This window comes from Dipodomys merriami, unplaced genomic scaffold, assembly GCF_024711535.1.
Source record: "Dipodomys merriami isolate MVZ:Mamm:240054 unplaced genomic scaffold, mDipMer1.0.p SCAF_46, whole genome shotgun sequence".
In the NCBI taxonomy this organism is placed as follows: Eukaryota; Metazoa; Chordata; class Mammalia; order Rodentia; family Heteromyidae; genus Dipodomys; species Dipodomys merriami.
In genome coordinates, this window is record NW_027206024.1 from 12044042 (window position 1) to 12058402 (window position 14361).

The following is a 14361-nucleotide window of genomic DNA, read 5'->3' on the forward strand; positions in this document are numbered from 1 at the left end:
TGGGCATGGGCCCCCACGCAGCCAGACCAGAAGCCAGAGTGAGATTGTACAGGCACACGGCAACTACCGACCCAGACCAGAATCAGGAGTGAAGTGATACAGGCACACAGCCCCAACTTATCCAGCCAGGAAACAGAAGTGAGGTGATGGTGTTATGCCGCCACACCAGAAGAGCCTAGCATTCTATGGTGGCCCCTTCTCTTTCGGCCTTTGTGAAGAGTGGCTGGGTTTCATGATGCACTCCAGAGGTCAAGGGACTGGAGCTAAGGATGCTGCTGCCATCCCCCAACTGGTACTGCACCTGCTGCAGCTATGGTAGCAAACTTAATTGGTTCTAATTCACAAAACATATGTTATGAACTATGAGTTTGTTCAGGTACTGCGCGCCACTTGCTAGTCTCTTAATATTATAGTTGCCAATGTCTAAGTGCTCACTGACTTGTAAATATGCTGGAATGGAAATCCTACTATCACTGCTGTCTTTTCATTTCTAGGAATGATGATTTTGAAATGGCCCTTCTGGAGAGAAGAAGAGGGCACATGGACCCAACTATTCAATAGTGCATTTGGGTGACACTATATTGGCCCAAGAATGAGTCGACCCAGCTTGTATCCAGGTGTTTTGGGTTAGTCTTTTGGGTCATGCTTTCTGTTTGGCCGTGGAGAGTCTTAAGCTTCTCATTGTAGACACAGAAGATGGGAAAGTAACTTCCAAGGCTTATATATTCAGGAGCCATTTACTTTCTGCCCTTCTGAGATGGCATCTTACTCCATTGCCAAAATGGTCTTGAACTTACCAGGCTTCTGCTTAAGCCTGCCAAGTGATGGAATTACAGGCTTACCATACCACACCCAACTATGTGTCATGGGCCATTTGAAATAGAAAATTCATGGGGCTGGGAATGTGGCTCAGTGGTAGAGCGCTTGCCTTGCATGCTCAAGCCCTGGGTTCGATTCCTCAGCACCACATAAGCAAAAAGAAAAAAGCCGGAAGTGGAGCTGTGGTTCAAGTGATAGAGCACTAGCCTTGAGCGGAAGAGCTGAGGGACAGCGCTCAGGCCCAGAGTTCAGGCCCCACGACCGGACCCCCCCCCAAAAAAAAGAATGTTCAAAAAAAAAAAGAAAGAAAATTTATGACATTTCTGCTGTATCCACTAACAAAATTGTGCAATGATCAAATAACTTACAACCTAGTTGTTAAAAATATAGCCTCAGACTCAACTGAATTTCAAATTCAATTTTGGTTATTTACCTGCTTTTGGTTAAAGAGGAAGACACTTTATCACTGAGCTTTATTCACTTGTATAAAAAGGTGGATGGAGCCATGGACAGATGGCTCATGCCTATAATCTTACTCAGGAACTTGAGATGGAAAGAATATGTTTTAAACCCAACCCGGGCAGAAAAGTCCCTATGAGATACTTAGGTCCAGTGAATCACTCAGAAACCCGAAGTGGGGGCTAAGAATTTGGCTCAGTGGTAGAGTGCTTGCTTTGCAAGCATGAGGCCCTGAGTTCAATTCCTCAGCACCACATAAGCGGAAAAAGCTGGAAGTGGTGCAAAGGCTCAATTGGTAGAGTGCTAGCCATAAGCTGAAGTGCTGAGAGACAGCACCCAGACCCAGATATCAGGCCCCCTGAACAACAACAAAAAAAATCAACACAGAAATGGGGTTGTGGCTCAAGTGGTAGAGTGCTAAAAAATGGATCACGGACTGCACCCAGACCCTGAGTTCAAATACGACAATGAACAACAAAAAAATGTGATTGGATAGGGGTATTTTCCATCTCCTAGGTTTATGATTATTCAATAATCAGAATTTATTGAGCATTTCCTATGGAAAAGAGGTATTTTTCCTCACCAGCAAGTGATTTATGATGCTGCAGAGCATGCAATGGATACCCTCTACTTCACTTGAGAATTGAGTGTGAATTTTTTGGGGTCCTATTAGAATAGCAGGTCAGGAGCAAAGCTGATAAGGATTCAAGCTTTCTGTTAAACCATACTGTAGCCATTTTGATTTTTGTTAAAGGAATAATTGATTTAGACATTGGTGGCTCATGGCTATAATCCTCACATGCCTTCACTTGTATATTTGCCTATAGCCTATAGGCTGTTTAGCCCTTAACTTTGGTGGTGGCATGATTCGTGTATGGAATATACTGCCCAGAAAAATACAACTATGATATAAGCAATGTTTGACAACGTATTAAATCCAAAGTTGCAATGGTAAGGATGTTTAGTGTTTAACTTTTTTCTTTAGTTAATTGCTTTTAAAAGTTTGGGCTGGGAAGGTAGCTCAGTGGTAGAGTGCTTGCCTTGCATGCCTGAGGCCCTTGGTTCATTTCCTCAGCACCACATAAGCAAAAAGAAAAAATCCAGAAGTTTTGCTGTGGCTCAAGTGTTAGAGAGCGCTAGCCTTGAGCTGAAGAGCTGAAGGACAGCACCCAGGCCCAGAGTTCAGGCCCCACGACCGGACCCAAAAATATAAAAAATAAAATAAATTAAATGTATTTGCTTATTTAATTTACTCGAGGAAATCAAAAGTTAATATTTGGGACTTTTGCTGAAATTTGAAACTAGGCAAGTAAGAGCACCCATTGTCCCCAAATTCATCATTTGAAATTATTAAAACTTTATTCATATGTTTTAGTAGTCAGAAATTTGAGCCAATCATGGGCGCTCACACTCGTAATGCTATCTGCTGTGTCTTGACTAATGCAGAGAGGACTATGATTTGATGCTAGCCCAGGCAAAACATTCACAATATTGGATTTCAATCAATATCTGAACCAATGCATTGTGCTTTTTATTTCATCTACTCAGAAAGGGTAAAAAGAAGGATTGTGGTCCATAATGGCCTGGTAATAAACATAAAACCATACCACAAAAATGTCTCAAGCAGAACCTGGTGCAGGTGACTCATGCCTGTAGTCTTAGCTACTCAGGAGTCTGAGATCTGTAGATTAAAGTTCAAAGCCATCCCAGGCAGTAAAGTCTGTGAGACTCATCTCCAATAAACCATAAAAAACCAGTAGTGGTGCTGTGACTCAAGCAGTAAACATTCGCCTTGAGCTGAAGAGCTCAGGGACAGCGCCCAGGCACAGAGTTTAAGACACATGACCAACAAAAACAAAAATGACTAATGCAAAAAAAGCAGGTGTATGGCTCAAGTGGTAGAGCACCTACCTAAAGTGCATGAGGCCCTGAGTTTAAGTTCTAGGATAAAAACGAGGGAAGGATGTGAACATATGGAAGGAAGAAAAGAAGGAAGGGGGGAATTATTTTGTATATTGTACTTGTCTAGTTATTTCATTAAGGAGGCTTCTCATTCCTTTTTCTTTTTTTTCTGTCAGTTGTGGGGCTTGAACTCAGGTCCTGGATCCTGCCCCTGAGCTTTTGTGCTCAAAGCTAGTGCTCTACCACTTTGAGTTACATGGTCACTTATGGGTTTCAGTGGTTAAATGAAAATAAGTATCTCATAGATTTTCCTGACTAAGCTGGTGTTGAACCTTGATCCTTAGATCTTAGCCTCTGACTAGCTAGACTTACAGGTATGAGCCACTGGCTCTGGGCACTCACTTGTTTTCTTTCTTTCTATTTTTTATCAGTCATGGGACATGAACTCTGGGTGCTGTCCCTGAGCTCTTCAGCTGAAGTGAAGCACTCCACCAGAGTCCACTTCTAGTTTTCTGATTGCTAATTGGAGATAAGAATCTCATTACAGAAGTTCCGAGGTAGATGGCAAAGGAGAACCTGGAGGCTAATCAAGCTCCAGCAAAGAAAGCAGTTTTAGTGTTCCTAAATACTGTTTAGTAAACAGTCCTACACTACAGAATCACTCCAAGTGTGCCATCAGGTACAGAGAGTTTGGCCAGAGAGGGAAAATCCACACAAGGAGGCAAAACTGAGCAATTGCCGGTAGCCAAGGCTGGAACGGATGCAGCGGCAGTGACAGTGGCTGTATTGGCCATACCTATAGCAGAGAGAGTTCAGGAAAACAGCACCAGACACAGCAGGTGAGCAGATTCTACTCATCACCAGCAAGAACTGACAAAGAGCAGATATCTTCATCCTGCAGATCACACACCAGAGACAACTCAGGAACCAACACTCTGGCATGAGTAGAACGCTGACATCCTCACTCCTTATCTGGGAGCAGAGAAGGGAAAGCCATCCCTCCCCAACCACCGGAGAACTCCATCTTCCATACTGACAAAGGCCCCTGTGAGCAACTAGCTCCAACTCAGGCCTTGGAAGAAAAGAAGAGTCATTTAGCAGGTCACAAGAACCTTACCTAACCTGCCAGGCTCAGCTACACCCAGGGGAAAATCACCCAGCCCAGACAGAGGAAGATCCGCCTCCCACCTCAGGAGAGACTTTCTTCACTGTGTAAACAGAACCAGAGGCTGCCCCTCCCTACAGCAGCCTAGAAAATCAACTAAAATTCAGTAAACACAAACCCTGAGAATGGATCCAGGCTGGGTTCTGTGAGTGTCTCTGGAACTATCCCCTCAGGGAAAAGCTAGTTTGCTGAAAAGCCTCAACCCTACCCAGAACCTATCCTCATCACAGCATCTTGAAAGTAGAGGAAACAGCCATCTCCCTCTTTTGTGATACTCAAAGCAGATCTCCCTCCCATTGAACTAGCCTGAGAAGAGGATCACAAAATCCTGGGTAAAGCAGAGCATTATTCTGCCTGCTCAAACAAACTGACTTAAGAATCCAATCAAGCCACAGGAAAACCAAACACCACAAGCAGACCTGAGACTGCACCAAGAGAGTAGTTATGGACACAGTGGAGATAAAGGATCTTCTCATCACCTCTCCAAAAAATAACTCTTTTTGTAGCTTTTTTTAAGTTTTATTTTTTAATTGTTTTCTATTAATCTTTTTTTTTCCACTCATAATGTTTATTTTAGGTGTATTTGTGTGTGTGCTTTTTTATATCTTCTGATCTTTTGGTACTTTTTTATTTTCTTTTTTTTCTCTTTCTTTCTTTTTTGAGTGACTTAATTGATATTATGCCCATCCCCATATATATATACCCGTCGTCAATTATTAGACCTTATACCCTATGGTATATACACTTAATCCAGAAATTTATTACTCAATTCATAAGCTCTTAGGCTTAAATTCTTTAGTAGCAATATTATATCTTTATACCTATATAATTTCCTGTTTGTCTGTTTTTTGCTAGTCATGGGGCCTGAACTCTGGGCCTGGGCACTGTCCCTCAGCTCTTCAGCTCAAGACTAATCCTCTACCACTTTGAGCCACAGCACCACTTCCAGCTTTTTCTGCTTATGTGATGCTGATTAATCGAACCCAGAGTCTCATTCATACAAGGCAAGCACTCTACCACTGAGCCACTTTCCCAGCCCTAATTTTTAATAACTAATTTTAAGCACTTTTATTTTTTAGTTTTTCATGTCTCCTATCCCTCACCTCCTCTCATTCTATCCTTCTCTCAATACCATTTCTTTAAACTTACATAATTTTTAAGTGTTTCACTGTTTAAATTTAAATTTTTATTTCCATTTTTCTTCTTTTCTTTTAAATCACTCTCCTATCATTCTGTCTAATCTATTTCTCTCTCTGAGATAAGAACTTGGTTAAATTCATTCTCCTTTTACCTCTCCATAGCCCTCTAATCAGTGGTATTTCTTTGAGGAATTACTGTCAATGTTGCCATGTGCCAATCCAAGGCCTCTCACAAAGTCTCCTAACCCAACCTGTCTGTGCCTCTGTGTGAGTTAATCATCATTGAACAACTGCGTTCCATGGTTTGTGAAACATTCGCTTCTGTGATCATATGCACATGAGGGCCCAAGAAGAGACTTCCCTGGAAGGAATGTCCTAAAATGCAAAACGTCTACTAGGGCAATGGAAACCCATGGTTGGGCATGCTTAATTTTTAACCTGTGCACTGAACTAACAGGAAAACATTAAGACACACTAAGAAACCCTGATGTAAAGGATCAGAGGGCTGAGGGGAAGGGAGCCGCATGCTCAGGAATATAAATGGAGCTTACAAGCCACTGCAGGCTCTGACTTTCTATGTTGAAGTTAAGATTAACAGGCAGCCCAAGTTTCTAAGAACTCATTGTCTAGGCTATATGCCTCTTTCAGAACTTCTTTTCCTCCTCCTGTATTTTGAAAACAGCAGTTAGTACTGTGTTTCTCTCTCCTAGGGGCAATTTTTCTCTTCACACAATGCTTAAAGTAGATAATAGGAAGCTGAAATTAAAGTTAACAAGTATGAAGTAGCACACAGTGCTTGTCCTGAATTCCTGGACCTAAAAAGTTCCCAATTCTAAGCACAAAGTGATCATAGGTGTATCCTAATAACCTCCACTGAATGGAGAAATTTGAACAATTTTCCCAAGGCAGGTATTGTCCAGTACAGTAGTTACCACCTATAACCCTTGTTATTAGGATGGTTGTGATCTACTAGAACAATAACCTTGAAACTGGGCCAAGACGAGACAACTTATCGTTGCTAGAAACGGGGGAAGACAACTAGGAGAATGTTTCTCTGGCACAGACATGGATATAATTACAACAAAGTTCTAAATTGTGGCTCATCAGTAAAGACTATCAAGTCATACATCAATAAAGGTAATAACTAAACATAAAAATTAAAAAAAAACTATTTGGGTTTCCGTACTAACATCTTTTTAAAGGTGTGTGTGTGGTGTCTGAGATTTTTTATGGGGCAGCATTGGTTCTTAAAAATCATCCTATTGGCACTATCTTTAGGTTTCCCATTCAAGTCTGGTGGCATTCTAGCTGTACCACTTGAATCACACAATTCTTGACTTCTGCTGGTTAACGAGATAAACATGTAAAGTATATGTCAACCTTGGTTGGTTTCAAATTATGATCTTCAGATCTCATTCTCTGGAGTAGGTAAGGATATAAGAGTGAGCCACTATGCTCAGCCCAGTATTTCTAGTAAGTTACTTAATCTTTCTGAATCTCAGCTTCTTCTTGTGTGGAAAGTGAACAGAATTATTTTGTGTATCTTAGAATCTGGTGGGAGTTATGACTAGGTATGGGAAGTATAAGTGTTCGGGATGTGAAGACAGAGCCTGACAATCTCATAAAACTACTGATGTTTATATTGAAATGAATTAAAGGAATTGAAAACGATGGATTTTTCTTTTTTTTGTTTATCCATTTCTGGGCAGTGAGGGAGCCACAGAAATTCAAGGAGAACAAGGAAACAAATGCAGCAGTGATACTCTGTAGATATTATGTTGACAATCAACTATACCACTTGTGGGCAGGGAAAGGAGGGAAAAACAGAGAGAGAGCAAAGAAGTGATTAGATTTTCGAAAATGAAATGAACTCATTATCTAAATTACAAAATGGTGACCCGTATGTCCACTACATTAACAATAACAATTTTTTAAAGTCCAGGTTGATGATTCTCTCCTCCAGTTTTAGTTAGAGGACCTTGAGACTCAGGCCCACCTATAGAGTTTTCGAAGGTCAATTGATATGATAATTAATATAGAGCCAAAATCTCTTAACAAATGTTATAAAAAGTATTTCATTCGTAGTACTTCTTTCTGCTTGAATGGAGATTCTATATGTTATTGGCAGAGCTATGTTTTTTACTTTTTGTTTTCAGTATTTGTCAACTGTTGAAATCCTTCTTGAAGCTTTGGGACAGAGGTCTGCTATATCTTGGCACCCTGCCCCTAACTAAAATAGTAATCAACCTTTGAAATTAATTTACTTGTGTATGAGTTTGTTTTATTTCTTTATTCATTTATTTATTTATTTGTTTATTTATTTATTTTTGTCGCTGGTGGTGAAATCTGGGCCTGGTCGCTGCCCTCAGCTCTTCAGCTCAAGGCTGGTGCTCTACCACTCGAGCCACAGCACCACTTCTGGCTTTTTCTGCTTACGTGGTGAGGAGGAATCAAACCCAGGGCCTCATGCATGCAAGGTAATCTGTGTACCACTAATCTACCTTCTCAGCACCTATGAGGGGTATTTTTGTGCACGGGTCTATCAAGGAAATCTATTCAGAAATGTATTCATTTGCCACTAGACATTAATTATGAATTATCTGATAGTTAAAGGATAAATTGTTATCATTTTTACTAGGAATTGTTTGTCTTCCCATGCTAAAAACATGGAGGAGGGTATTTTAAACTAAAACTACAAAAGAAATTTAAGATCTTTGTGCTAACAATTGTGTCCAGTTATTACATTAAAAAGAAATTTCAAACTTCATGAATACAGAGCTCAAACTCCTTATACTACTTATTTCAAAATGCAAATTAAAGGGAAAATCAGACAGGGGATAAAATTTATATTGTATGTTAATTTTTAAAGAGGAAAATAAGATCCTAGATGGCAGATTAAAGGCAAAGCAATATCAGAGCCCTATCTGCTCAATAAGAAATAAGAAGCTTATTTGAAAAAAAAAAAAACTGCAAAGTGCACATCAGGCAAAGGCAAGCAGTCAGAGCTTACCACAAACACAGAAATACCATATCTCTCAGAAAAAGGAAACAAGTTCAGACCAGTGCTCATCCTTATCCCTGATTTCAATAATACATATACACCCCCTACACACACACACACACACACACACACACACACACAATGAATGTATGCAACAGCTCAACCTACTCACATCCACTCAACATGAATCAAAGATCTTCCTGTAATATTTGAAACTTTAAGTTTCAAGTCATATAAATAATTGATAATAGATGCATAAGTAATTATTTTCTGAATAGCGCTCTACTGTAAAAGTGAGAATTCATGATGATTATAACTACTTTAAACATCTCTGAATCTCAAAAAAATTAAACAACACACAATCCGGGACTGCATTTCTACCAGCTATTCTGCAAAGGCTTAATAAGAAGATACTTATGAGATTTTGTGTACCAAAAATTAAATACTAAATTCAATTAATACCTGAGTAAGTGAAGAGAAAGATGATCAGAGAGATCTATGCTGCCTCCAGTTCTCAACCAGCTGTACACTGTGTCATCTTTGCTGCTGCTGGACCTTAGTTGTCTTCTCCAGTGCAGTGGCCACACTGGGGTTGGATTGGGCCTGGTAGGGAGATGAGTTTGGCCACATGGGAGGCCACACTGGGGTTGAGGTTTGGGGCAGTGTGGAGGGGAGAGGAGGCCTTGGCAGAAGCTGGTGAAGCAAGGAAAGAGGCAGGAAGCCGGAGGCTCAGGAAGCAGCATGCCCGAAGGCTGCCTGGTTCTGGAGAATGTCTGTGAGGTGGGGTTGTTGGGGCAGATCCCATGGGGCCTGGTGGCCTGGTGAGAAGAGGAAGGAATCTCAAGTACTGCAAAGGAGGACAATGAAAATTAAGATCACAGTGGCTGAACAATTTCAACAACAAAGGTGGGGACATGGAGGTAAACTCTGGGGATGAGAGGACGGCAGCACTGGGCCAGTGGAGTTCAATCCTTTCTGGACATACCTGGAAGTGTGTGAGGACTGGCTCCACCACAGCTTTGGCCTCACTCGACTTGAACGGGCACCCGGAATGGTCACCTCAGCCTCAGCCTGCCCCAGAGAGCCAGACTGGCATAGATGCTGAAGACCAAGCAGTGGCTGGGAAGCTATGCGCAACAGGGTGGAGGAAGCATGGCTGGTGGGTGCAGCTCCAGCCCAGCCAGGTCCAGGGCCAACGGGGAAGTTCAGACTGTAGATCTAGAGCAGGCAGTGTGCCCCAGACCAGTGGGACTTCCAGGGACTTGCGTGGAGGCCAACACGTGCATGTTGGGAACTTCATAAGCATGGCCCAGGCGTCTCCACGGAAAGGTGCATTCACTCCTGTGCCTCTCCTTTCTTCTGGACTCTCGCTGTCCTCCTGCTTCCTGCTGAAGTACCAGGCCATAGACCGCCCCCAAAGGCCAGCAGAGAGCCCTTGCCAATGTAAATGCAGGGGGGTCGTTTATTACAGCTCGAGCTGGACTCACAAATCTTCCCTGACACAGCAGGTCAATAATTGTCAGTCCCAATCTCTTGGTCAGCAAGGTTTTTTTATTTTGTATGAAGCAGGTGGAAGGATCATTACAACACTGATTTTGTGATAGGTCGGTGGTTCGTAGTAAATCTAGTCTTAAATTTATTGGTTGGGGAATGATCATTTCCAGTAAGGGCAGGGACTTTCTCGCTTAGCAGTTACAGGATAGGTTAAATCATACATAGCAAGCATATTATAAGTTGGGGTAGGTGGGGCCAATCACAGGAATGCTGAGGGCACTATTCCTGGATTATTTCCCGACCTAAATTGCTTCCTGATAGAGTTGGGAGATAATCGGTCAGGGCAGTCTGAGATTCCTGGACAGATCAGGGCTGTCTGGTTTCTTAGTTATTTTTACTGTTACATTTTCTTAGAACATGAACTGACACTCTTTTTCCAGTAGCAGATAACAGATATTTTCCTTAGAGTTTCTGAAATCACTGCCAACCTATTTGTCCTCTCACTGACACATCCAACTACAGGAGTCAACTTCTCCACGCTGATGACAGGCCATCTCGGAGATATTCACAGGGCTATGTTTCCTCCTCTATCTCAGGCCTTTCTACTGAAAGAACATCCTTACTAAAAACTTTTTAGTTGTTTCTAGTGAGGAAGAAAAGTAAGGCCTAGTTGCAGCCATGGAACCAAGAATTGAGGGCCATGGCTAGAGCAAAATGCCCTGAGAAAAGATGGATTCATTTTTGTCAAAGACACAAGTCTCTATAGGAACTCTCATTCTAACTGATTTTCTTCCTAGTAATATATTCACAGAATATGTAGACTATGTAATGAATGAACAATGACATATGCATAATATTTGCGAATATGGAGGGAATTAAGAAAAAACTGCAATGGCCAGAAGTAACTGGTTCTTTGAAAGAGAGCTGGTAGGTTCTTTGTTTGGTCTCTACGCCTTTTAGCACGGTATTTTGTATTGCATTCAAACATATGAAGTTCTTAAAATGTAAAATCAGGACAAATAGTTAAAAATAAGGAAATTTTCCTAATAAAGTATACAAACTGCATCTTTAAATTCAGAGGTACTTAACTTGAAATTTTTCTCACGTTAAATTGCCTTTTGTTCCACCGAAGAGTTGATATTCGAAAATTCCTAAAGAGAATTATTTTTTTTCTTTTCTTCCTTTTTAAGGAACCATAGTAAAGTCCACCTGTTTCTGCTGTGAGCTCTTTCTTCCACTTACTGCCCAGTTGCTGTCAATACTCATCCCCATACGAGACAAGCAGCTCACATCCTGCCTTGATGACATGACAGGTTTGGTAGAAGATCTACCTCTGATACTGAAAGGCCCTCGGATTCTGATTCTCAGCACACCTGCCACAGTTCATATACCTAAAGTTGAAGCAGGCACAGGAAGGAAACATAAGAGGGTAAGTTTCTGCTCCCTTTGGATCTACTCCCAATACTCATCCACTCTAGAACTCTAAGTGCACTGTTTTCAAAGCTCAGTTCCAGACTTCTCTTAATCCTTATTTGTCACAAATAGATAGATTTCCAGATTCTCTAAATTGAGTTAAAGTTTATGTCATAGATTTTGGTGGGGACATGCATTCTGTTTCTAGATTAGCACACATCATTTGACATTTGGCCCAAGTAATTTTCCTTAGATTGGACTCACTCATGCACCTGTCTCCACTATGTTCCCATAGAAATTCAGAGAATCATTTGTCTTATAAAGACAATAGAGGGAAATTTGTTTATTCATGATGTTGTTTCCTGATACGACAATGGTTCCCCATGGCACAGGGCTGCAGGACATACCATAGAACCACTGCTTTCTGAACCTCACCACTGCTCCAACTCTGCTTCTACGTGTTTGAGTATACCCTAATAGACTAAAGTTCTTTCTTGTAGGTTGTTAGGGCACTATGTACTTTGCAAAAACGACGAAGAAAAATTATAGTTAAATACTCCTACAATGAAATTGTCCTTTCTATCTCCACATGTGTTTCACAATTACTCAGGGAATATGATTTATTCAACTACTGAGGATAATTCTTTGACTCGTATACAGTATGTGCTTTACAGATGCAGGATCTATGAATGAAGTTAGGCCCTTTGGTTTTTCTTCTGATGTCTTAATTTTGTCTCTCATGGAAATTTTTATTTTGATACAGTACACATATTTATATGCATACATACATACATACATACATACATACATACATACATACATACATACATACATACCAGAGCTAATGATTGAACTCAGTAACTAAACTTACCTCTTGCAATACAAGCACTCTACCACTTGAACCACTAGCCCTTTTTGTGTTGTTTATTTTTGAGGTATTTTTTGTCTGTCAAGGGGCATATACTCTGTGCCTGAATGTTGTCCTTCAGCTCTTCAACTCAAGGCAAGCGCTCTACCACTTGAGCCACAGCGCCGCTTTTGATTTTCTGCTGGTTAATTGGAGATAAGAGTTTCACAGCCTTTCTTCCATGGGCTGGATTTGAACCATGATACTCATATCCGAGCTTTCTGAGTAGCTACTTACAGGTTTGAGCCACCAGTGCACAGTTTGTTTTTGAGGTATTATTTACCCTGCTGTCCTGGGTTGCCATCCTGCTTGTGCTTGCCTGGGTTGCTGGAGATACTTCACTTTATCCAGCCATTGTACTTCCACAGTAGCTGGGATAACAAATGTGCACCAACGTGCTCAGCCATTGGTAGTAATCGGGGTCTTATAATCTTTTATGCTAGGAATGGCATCAGACTGAGATCTCATCTCTATCTCAAAAGTACAAATTAAAGGTTGAGCTATGGAACCCAGCTATACTATTTATATTTTTATTTCTTGTCCATCAAATATTCATAATTTTGAAAGCACCAAGTACAGCAAAAGAAAAATGGAGATATGGGAATCCATATGTGTGATAATCAGGGTGCAAGTCTTCTGAGGATAATATCCTCTTAGGAACCATGAAAATGACTGCTGGACTCACTCCAGTTGGCCTGGGATTTATTTTTTGCATCTACACATAGAAGTTACTCCTTTTTGTGATCTGAGTTTCAGAAAGACAAGCTAAAGGCTTTTGGGTAATAATTGGCAAAATCATATTACTTGATTCCAGTGATGCTCTTTGAGCCTGCATGGACTCAGTAGTTGTGAACACATAAGATGCCGTCTACACATCTGAGGGGATTTGTCATAGTCCTAACAGAGGCTCCTTAAGCATGGATGCACTTTGCCTCTAACACACTCTGTTTATATGCGCTATACTTTGATCCTAAATCAGCATGTCCATGTTTATGCAGATTCCACAAACACATACAATTATTTTGTCCATGTCCTAGCAATGTTTCATTGGAGGCACAGGGGGACACATGGAGTTAGAGAAAGGGGGGAAAGGGAGGGCATTTCTTACCATCTAGGAGTACCTATTGTCTGCATCTTCATCTTCTATGATCAAGCCCTCATAGGGGCTGAAGTGCAAACCCAATGGCAGATCAGATTCCTCATTCCATACTCTAAGCCTAGCCTCAGGGTACTGTACTGACGAATTCTCAGCCCAGGGGGCAGACTGAGGACTGAATGGTCATAATGCCCCTTGTCCACCACATTGTCTCTTACAAATATAGGTGGCCCATGAACAGTGTAGCTGGTGATGAAGAAGTTCTGACACTGCTCACAATCTGAGGCAAGAGAAGCAAAAATTAGTCAAGAAATATGTACATTCCCAGATTTAACAATCATGAGAAAGAGCACAGAATGCATATCATTGTCGCTTAGTTCTTCATGTGAAGTTACTAGAGTAAACCAGTAATTGGGGGCCAAATGACCTGATGAATTATTATAAAAGCACATTTGCCTTCTGTTTGAACAAGCACAGAGGGTTACTTACACAGGTAATCATCATCCTGGGGTTTACGGATATCTTCATAAGCATAACTCTTTCTTTCCTGTAGGATGTACATGCTCATTTTTACCTCCTTTTTCCTACGTCCAAGTTGAAAAACAATGGTTATTTAAGTTGGGGATCAACAATCTTTGTCCCTATTTCTTCAGAAAAGTAAAATCTCTTACTACCAAATTATCATCTATTCTTCTCACATACTCTGGTCCCCCATTAACCTTTGACTAAGAGATACAAAGACTTCATTTGAACACTAACTACAGGTTTCTAATTCAATTTTAAGTTTTGGCCATTCCCATTTTCAGGTTTAATTTCGACTTCATTAAATTTCTTATAAAGTGGTCTTTGATGAATTTATTCATTCAGAATATTTGTTGAGGGTATGTTAAGTATTGAGCAAAGACAAGGACATACAGGATTGAAAATGTGTGGTCACAGATTTATCAGACACTTTGCGTTTATCTG

General features: G+C 40.9%; 1 pseudogene; it reads right to left on the reverse strand.

Annotated features, from left to right (window-relative positions):
- Window positions 1–11063: 11063 nt before the first annotated feature.
- On the reverse strand, window positions 11064–13957 carry LOC138808616 (histone-lysine N-methyltransferase PRDM7-like; annotated as a pseudogene).
- Between the last annotated feature and the right edge of the window lie 404 nt (window positions 13958–14361).